We start from the raw sequence: 9924 nt of genomic DNA, 5'->3' as shown, positions 1-9924 counted from the left end.
AAGTCAATTTAATGTATTACTTTTATTATTTATTGCATTTACTTCGCCTAAAATAATTCCGAATATCACTTAAATGTGCTTTACTTTACATCCAGTCGCTCTAAATCACATTTAGGTGGTCCTAACTTCATTATTTGTAGTTTTTACGTCTTTAAAATCCAACATCTAGTATTAATTGAATGTATTTCGCGCGAGCAGCATAGCACAATGTCGAGACCTCTAGCGGACGTTCGTAAAACTACTTGCGACCCGCATTTCTATCGGTCCACTTCCCGGCCTTGTATAATCTCGTAGGCAACGGCCATACCCAGAGCATTGCCCCTTCAAGTTCTAGCTATGCAATACGCCGACGTTTGTAGTTCACAACGGGTTTGTGACCAGCTGGCGTGGCGCGTGATTCAAAGAGAAACGGAAAGTGAATCGGCATTTAGAATTTCGTAAATACGTTCTCAACGTACATAAATCTCGTTCTCATCATAAGCCCATGGAAACAACCCGGTATAAAGAGACCTCGCGCGACTTCTCTTGCCCAAGAAGCGAATACGATCTCTCGCGAGTTCAAAATCAATCGGTCAATCAATCAATCAATCAATCAATCATGGAAACAAACTTTTCTGGTCTGTGTGTGACGTTCGTCTTGCATACTTCTAAAAAGTAGGACATACTGTTGGGACTCCTCCTGTTCGCGTTCATTGGAGGAGATCGCTGTCAATGTGTCATTGTTTTAGAGGAAGAGAAGTTTTAAGGCCGAGTGACTTCCGGGGAACAATGGGCTCAGGAGGTTAGGTGTGGTATCGCTGGGAGCTCTGAGGCGAGACCTGCTGTGTCTACAGCGTGGTGATCATAATAAACTGGCTCCAGAAATTTAACTCTATAACCATAAAGGAGATTGTGAACACCCGATTTCGTTCAAACTTCGACAGGTTTATTCACGTCAAGAATAAACAGATACGTGTCCGAGAGTTTGTCCCGTCATTCGCAATCAATTTCCCCAAGTGTCCGTTTCTCGAAGTCACGGTCTTGAATTTAATTTGCCGTACATCCTGAATATAATGTGAGAAATTTCCCAACAGTAAAGTAAACTCGTACCGAAGAAATGGCCGCACGGTTTGGGTCTCGTAGCTATCAGCTCGCATTCGGGTTTGAATCCCTCTGTCGGCAGCCCTGAAAATTGTTTTCCGTCGTTTCCTATTTTCACACTAGACAAATGCTGGGGCTGTACGTTAATTAAGGCCACGACCGCTTCTCAAGTCACATCCACACGGACATGAAAGCTTTGGAGTTTGCAAATTTTTCCGTTCAACGTCTGGGGATAGTTTTTATGTTACTGTTAATGAAAATAATGTGAATATGGTTTGACTACCGCTGTAAGTTACTGCATTTCCGGAGCGCAGTGGGTGTTAATACATTCACACTTTGCATTACAAAGTACACTGTTTTAATGTAAGGAGAGCACGTAATATCAATATTATCTCCTTCATGCATGTGGTGCCGTTTCTTATGCAGCCTTTATCACTTGCCGTTACACGATACCTGTGACATGCTGCGGTGTTGGTGATGATCACTTTTAAGGGGAGTCGCAATGTTGTACCTCGTCAGTGTTAAAATAGCTGAATAAATGTACCCTTTTCTCAGCAGCCATTGAATGTAGAAAATCACTTTCTTAATATGATGTTATCACGTGTCTTTTGCATGCACTGATCTAGAATAGCTTTAAAATATGTGATACAGAAAAAGTTATGAATTTCCAAAAAATACTACCTAATTTTAATTTTTTCTGCAGATATTTTATTGCCGGTATAAGAAGTAAACTATTCAAGAAATGTCAGCCAAACTGGATCCATACTACCACAATAGTGTCACAAGCATTTGGTAAATATTTCACGGAAAAGCACTCAGTAGTTCATAAGAAGAGGGAGCATTTGTTTCCGAAAAAGTTATTTTGAGTAAACCGCATTTAAAAGTAAACCTTTCGGATAAAGCTCAGCTACTGCAGAATAGAAGCATTAAATTCCTCCGCCAAAACAACACTGCATCTTGCGGTTGCAGCTCAAGCAGGGAGATCAACTAATAAAAGTCCGACTCGTTGGCTGAATGGTCAGCGTACTGGCCTTCGGTTCAGAGGGACCCGGGTTCGATTCCCGGCTGGGTCGGGGATTTTAACCTTCATTGGTTAATTCCAGTGGCCTGGAGGCTGGTTGTTTGTGCTGTCCCCAACATCCCTGCAACTCACACACCACACATAACACTATCCTCCACCACAATAACACGCAGTTACCTACACATGGCAGATGCCGCCCACCCTCATCGGAGGGTCTGCCTTACAAGGGCTGAACTAGGCTAGAAATAGCCACACGAAATTAAAAAACTAATAAAAAATATATTTTTCTTCAAAGCACGCCAAACCACAGCCTTCTAGATTGAACATTCCCTGAGAAGTGTGTAAATCGCTGATACATTGCATAAAACGTGTCTTAGAATAGAAATGCACCAATACTGTATATTAAATACATCATTTAAAATAGTAAATATTCGAATATTTGAATGAAACAAGTGCCACATTAACCCGAATGAAAATGTCAACATTTGCCGATTCGGATTTTACGGCTACTCTTAAGAGGAAGTACCAGGTGGCAAAAATAAAACTTGTCTGGAAAATATTTACAATAGGACTGACGGGGAGTTAATGAACATCATAGAAGAAGCTGGAAATGGCCTCATCTGCAGAAATGAAAAACTGAGAATCCAGAAGTCCTGACTCCACTTCACTCAGAAACCACGGGCAGAACTCGAGTACGCGAAGGCTCGTCTGGACGCTTTAACGCACGCACAGCAGTAAATTTGTAAGGATACAGATGCAGGTCCTTTGTTTCGACACGGCGATCTCTTAATTACCAGGCTTTCCTTCACTCGAGCAACGTTTTCTGGTGTTCGAACTCTTTTCGGATAGTTACGGTTTTTATTCGCTGCAGAGTTCGTTTCACACCATTGTGCCACCAAGTTTTTGCATTGCAGCACACTTTGCAGAAGCTTTTGCGAAAACAGTTCCGGGAAGGTTTTCCACGAATAGTGCTTCGCGAAACATTCGACATTGAACACACGCTGTTTTATCTCGAGCACCATTCAACTGGTCACTAAACACGTCTGCTCGTCTCTCTCTCACACTCACACGTAATGACACAGTGACGTACTCGGCAGACATGTGACAGCAATCCATTGGTGCATCGAAATCAGGGTATCCAGCATTTTCTGTGAGAAGTGGGAGTCTTTCTTTTTTTGCTATTTGTTTTACGTCGCACCGACACAGATAAGACTTATGGCGACGATGGGAGAGGAAAGGCCTAGGAATGAGAAGGAAGCGGCGGTGGCCTTAATTAAGACACAGTTCCAGCATTTGCCTGGTGTGAAAATAGAAAACCACGGAAAACCATTTACAGGGCTGCCGACAGTGGGGTTCGAACCCACTATCTGCCGGATGCAAGCTCACAGCTGCGCGCTCCTAATCGCACGGCCAACTCGCCCGGTAGAAAAAGTGAAGGTGAAGTCGGAATCGAACCCCCACCCCCTTCCTTTCCCTCTACTCTATTGACTTTCGGAGGTTGAGTGGGCCCCCGTTCCAGTCCTCGTACCACTTTTCAAATTTCGTGGCAGAGCCCGGAATCAAAACCCGGGTCTCCGGAGCTGGCAGTTAATCACGCTAACCACAACATCACAGAGGCGGACCTTATTTTAAATGTGCCGGGCTGAGTGGCTCAGACGGTTAAGGCGCTGGCCTTCTAACCCCAACTTGGCAGGTTCGATCCTGGCTCAGTCCGGTGGTATTGCAAGTGCTCAAATACGACAGCCCCGTGTCGGTAGATTTACTGGCACGTAAAAGAACTCCTGCGGGACTAAATTCCGGCACCTCGGCGTCTCCGAAGACCTATAAATGTAGTTAGTGGGACGTAAAATAAATAACATTATTATTATTTTAAATGTACAAGTATAAATTTTACATTCTCAAAATATGTTAAAGGAAGCCTTACTTTACTTTGAGAACAGGGGCCTTCTCTAAAGAGCTTTTATTGACTGGTCTAATCCTGCACTTAAATTCACTGGTCCTGTGAACACAGCAGGATTAGTTCAGCATTCCGGTTCATTGTGTCCAACACAAATGTTCCACAGAATCTTATGATTGTTAAGCCGCCAAGTCCCTAAACGGTTTGACACGGTGGTTAGCCTGTCCCAGTCAGAATGTTGGCCGGCAGGATAGAGGAGGTGGTGGTATACAATTCCAAACCTTTCCGCAGTGTTCATATGGAGTGATGACGCTGTTGATGGTGATTCGTCCGTCGGATGGAGACATTAAGCCTCGAGCAGACCCCCTTGAAGCTATACGAGTAGGCTTCGTGCCAGCTCCGGGTTTCGCCCTCTCCCTTGATACTATCATACGTATATCAAGTCATTCATCATCTAGGTATTCTGCCTTATGGTAGGTCTTGCCATGGGATGAACCTCTTCCACTGTTGCCTGTCCTGCGCCAAGATTTTCATGTCCGAATATTTATTTCCTTGGATATTGTCCAACAGTTAATATTTTTTCCTTTCTCTTCCTCATTTGTCTTTCATCATTCCTTCTATTCCTTCTTTCAGAACGGAGCTCGATAGCTGCAGTCGCTTAAGTGCGGCCATTATCCAGTATTCGGGAGATAGTAGGTTCGAACCCTACTGTCGGCAGCCCTCAAGATGGTTTTCCGTGGTTTCCCATTTTCACACCAGGCAAATGCTGGTACTGTGCCTTAATTAAGGCCACGGCCGCTTCCGTCCCAATCCTAGCCCTTTCCTGTTCCATCGTCCCCATAAGACCTATCTGTGTCGGTGCGACGTAAAGCAAATAACTTCTTTCAGTAAACAGTCCCTCCTCAAACAATGTCCTTTCCAGTTCATTTTTCTCCTTCTAATGATTTGCAACATACTTCGTTCTTCTCCAACTCTTCGTAATACCTCCTCATTGCTTACCCGGTCTTCCCATTTCACTCGTTCTATTCTCCTCCATACCCACATCTCTAGTGTCTCAATGTCCAAGTCTCTGCGCCATACATCACTATGCTCCAAATATAACACTTAGCAAGTCTTCTTTTTTTTCAAATCTTTGTTTAGTGGTCCACAAAGTTATTTTTATTTTTCTTAAAGCCTTCTTTTGCTATGGCAATTCTTTTCTTAATTTCTGTCGTGCAATACATATCATCTCTGATCATACTTCCCAAATACTTTAAGCTTGCTCTATTTCTTCTCCACCTATGACAACTATCTTTTCCTCCAATTATCATACTTTTGGTCTTTTTCTTATTAATTCTCATTCCATATTCTTCTAGCTTCATGTTGAGTTTATCTAATATTTTTATCATTTCACGTTCGCTTTCTCCCATCACAACCATCCTCTGATGAAGTTGAAGTTAGGAAGGGCATCCGGTCGTGAAATCCCTCACTTCATAGCCCAGAGTAGCTCAGACGGTAGGGCGCTGGTCTTCTGACTCCAAGGTGGCAGCTTCGATCCTGGCTCAGTCCGGTGGTATTTGAAGGTGCTCATATACGCCAGTCTCGTGTCGGTACATTTACTGGCACGTAAAAGAACTCCTGCGGGACGAAATTCCGGCACCTCGGCGTCTCCGAAAACCGTCCAAAGTAGTTGTTGCGTACTCAGCCCAAAGGCTGGTTTGATCCTCTGCAACTCTGCCAACAGCTGTCATAAATAGCGTAGGCGTCACTGAAGAGGCGTACTAGGGAAATGAGGAGTGAGGTAGTTTCCCGTTGCTTTCCTCACCGAGCCAGCCGTTGCTATTGCATATCAGTATGCTAAGCCCACTGAAATGCATACAGCAACTGACCCTATGAGCGATATTTTCACATCATTCATAACAGGGACTGGCTGCATAAGGAATGGTATTATTAGCATCACTCATACCTCAGTCACTTTCATATTGTCAAAGCCAAGGATGAGACTGAGACAAGTCAATGAAAGTAACAAATTTGATATAGCCCATATCAGAAGACATAGTGCACTATCAACACTACATCTCGCCAGCAAAGGGAGCCAAAGTAGTTAGTGGGACGTAAAACAATAACATTATTATTTATTACCTAAACAACAAGAACAACACTGATTAAACAGTAATTTATAAAGGAAGTAACGTAGCAAACCGATGCTCCAATCACCAATCTCACATCCATTTCCCGAGGTATGAATTATTCAGAATATAAGAAACGAAAGGGTAACGTACTTCAAAATCCTAAACTACGGACAGTCAGCGAACTTTGTAGTCAACCTACTTCCATTACCAACACGACACTTCGCTACTCCCGTCTGTGGTGATGACTCAGAGGGCCGCGCTCCAAGCGAGTTCTTATATAGAATGCACTTCTATTACGTACTTAATTGCTTATCATAAAAAAATGATGCCGTCTTTCTTACGCTTCGCTTATTAATGAACACGACGTCAAGGAAAGGGTGTAAAAAAGTTGAATAATAACTGAAATCCCGACACATATTAGACGTACAGAAGCGGACTTCGTTTTTTAGATCTCTAGCCAATTCTGTTTTTATTTACTACGTGTGTCAAGTAGATTTAATTGAGGATATGTTTCTGCCTAATCTTTCTAGTAGTCCTGAGTGAGATCTGAGCATGTAACAGTAACTCATACGACCAGCCATTAAGCATGAACATGCAATAGTCATTATCAACAATCACTCAAGCAATGTACAGTAAAAATACCATTAAAGTAAACAAGAACACAAGCAAGATCTCAGTTACTTCGTATCGTTTGTATATTACAAGTTAGAAATCCATCTAATGAGTAAAATGCTTTTATTTTTTAACCACCCTTTTTGTCATAAATACAAAACTGCCACCCCTGGAGGCCCGGGTTCGATTTCGGCTCTGTCAGGAAATTTGAAAAGTGGAACGGGGTCCACTCAGCCTCGGGAGGTCAACTAAGTGGACTTGGGTTCGATTCCCACCTCAGCCATCCTGGAAGTGGTTTTCCGTGGTTTCCCACTTCTCTTCCTGGATGGTACCTACCTTAAGGCCACGGCCGCTTCCTCCCCTTTTCCTTATCTATCCCTTCCAATCTTCCCGTCCCCCGCAAGGCCCCTGTTCAGCATAGCAGGTGAGGCCGCCTGGGCGAGGTACTGGTCCTCCTCCCTAGTTTTATCCCCGACCAAGAGTCTGAAGCTCCAGGACACTGCCCTTGAGGCGGTAGAGGTGGGATCCCTCGCTGAGGCCGAGGGAAAAACTGACCCTGGAGGGTAAACATATTAAGAAGAAGAAGAAGAAGAAGAAGATATTAAACGAAAGCTTGTTATATATTTTCAGTTTCATACACTTATAACTATTTACAGTTTTCCTTAATATAACATAAGGAGTGTAAGTATCAACAATGGAGATTCCCTTATCTTAGCAATTGATCGATCAAGATATTCATAATTAAGCTCTTTTCTTTCTTTGGCCGATACCTTCATTTTTCGAAGGTTCGGATCCGTTCCATTTTTTCTCTCTGATTAGTGTTATAGTGTATGGTTGCCTAATTTTACTTCCTCTTAAAACAATAATCATCACCACCACCACCTGCCACAATTCTACTTACCTGGTACTACCCAAACAGATTTACAATCCTAGAGAAAAAGGAAAAGGGGCTGCCTGACCGAGGCGGTAAAGGCGTGCTCGGTTCGCCCGGAAGGACGTGGGTTTGAATCCCCGTCAGGAAGTCGTAAAATTTAAGAAACGAGATTTCCACATCCGGAGGTGCATATGGCCCTGAGGTTCACTCAGCCTACACCAAAAATGAGTACCAGGTTAATTCCTGGGGGCAAAGGCGGCCGAGCGTAGAGCTAACCACTCTACCCCATTACGTGCCGCGGTTAACAATGGTGGAAGCCTTTACCTTCCACTCCTCCAAGGGCCTTCATGGCCTGTACGGAGGTGTCTTTGTCTTTGTCTTTTAGAGAAAAAAGAAAATACGCTTTACTTGTACTCGCTAATGTAATACTAGTGATTTTCACAATACGATAGCGGCCGTACGTATTATCTCACAAGTCACGAAAAAATCATGACTACACAGCGCCAAATATGCAAGATTAACAGCAACTGTAAGACGTCGTATCGGCAAGTAGTGTCCCTGAACTGTATGGTTAGCGACACTGGATCAAACCTAACGGTTAAAAAGTAACTATAAATATAACCTTCAATATGAACAGGGGTGAAAGAGTAAGGTTGCACCCTTTTTTCAGTGTATGCGCTTAAATGGGAGGGACTATATAGACATCCTGCACAACGGTTATGCTATGCGCTTTGCATAAACAGTAGGGGTACAGCGTATTAGAAGCCCTAGAGTGTATGTTACTCTCACTACACAACGGAAGAATGGGCTAGCGGGCACTTCTTACGAACCAAATTATTTTACATTCGGGATCTAATTATCACCACTAATACCATTAGAAACGAAACTGATATGAAACCTGCTAACTTAGAAATATATCTATTTTTAAATCGTTTCGTTGCACAACTAGTTTAAGTTCCCAGAATAATTTAATGTTCCACACAGCTGATCCAAGCTGTCTGTCCGTGGATGTTAACAGGGGCATGACGATCCGTGAAGCGAGGAGTTCGTTTACTCGGCAACAGGCTGTACTGTATCTCCTTCACTTCACTTCACTTCACTTGACTCGTAAAGAACTGTAAATTTATCTGTAGATGATTAGCCAGCAAACATGTTCCCTGCAAGAAACTTATAAACCGTTAAAGATATCGAATATATGTTTTCAATTTTACAAGGAACATTCACGTAGTACCTGGCGGGTATTTAGCTCATCTGTATATATAAAATAAGAGTTTTGTCTGTGCATTGCTCGGAATTTAAACAGAATGGCATTTCTGTATCGCCGTATCCACAGTGGCAAGGAAACGTACTTTTTAGTTTTCCCTCATGTCTGTCTGTCTGTCTGTCTGTCTGTCTGTCTGTCTGTCTGTCTGTCTGTCTGTCTGTCTGTCTGTCTGTCTGTCTGTCTGTCTGTCTGTCTGTCTGTCTGTCTGTCTGTCTGTCTGTCTGTCTGTATGTATGTATGTATGTACGGGCATTACGAGAAAATGGATGAAGTGAATTTAATGAAAATTGGTATGTAAAGTCGGGGCATGATGCACTACAATCTAGGCTATAAATAATGTTATTTACGCTGAGTGAATAATGGTAGTTTAAAATGCTAAGTTTACCTACTTCAGGTACACATTTTGTGATAACTATCAGTAATATCACTTTGAAATTTGGTATGCATACAGTTTAAGGGCTTTTGCGACAAAAATTGTTTTTAGACTTTGAATAATAACCTGACTGAATTTATATAACTTTTAAACGGACACCTAATTTTATTGATTTTTTAACATATTGTAGCCAAATAAAATCCACAGTTTTTAAGTAATGATGTTACGAAAACACAGAAATGTTTAAAACACCCACGAGTATAAGTGATTTAAATTGTATGCTAATATGCCTAGTACTACCTGAAATATTGGTACCTTTTCACTAAAAAAACTAAATGGAGAAAACAATGGAACAAGTTAAGATTACCTTTTTAATGCATACCAGCACCATATTCTGGATCATCCGGGTCATCAGCATCTTCCCTAGACCTTTTCTGGCTTCTCTGCACAGTTCTTAATGCCTTGGAGATAACAGAAGCATCGAGGTCAGACCTTTTCCTCCTCATATTAGCAATTTCTTGAAATGTACCGAGAGTGTTCATACCTGGATCGATCCCTAATTGTTGCATAACTTTCTTCCTGCCAGCACATCCCTCATTGAAAGTAATTACGTAAAGCAACAAAATGATATCCTCTGTCGCTCTTCCACAGAGATGTTTCGTTCTTTCTCAGGATTATCCCTCAATTATTCT

Source organism: Anabrus simplex, chromosome 14 (assembly GCF_040414725.1).
Source record: "Anabrus simplex isolate iqAnaSimp1 chromosome 14, ASM4041472v1, whole genome shotgun sequence".
Taxonomy (NCBI): Eukaryota; Metazoa; Arthropoda; class Insecta; order Orthoptera; family Tettigoniidae; genus Anabrus; species Anabrus simplex.
The sequence above is the reverse complement of the archived record's forward strand: the minus strand, read 5'-3'. Positions refer to the sequence as shown.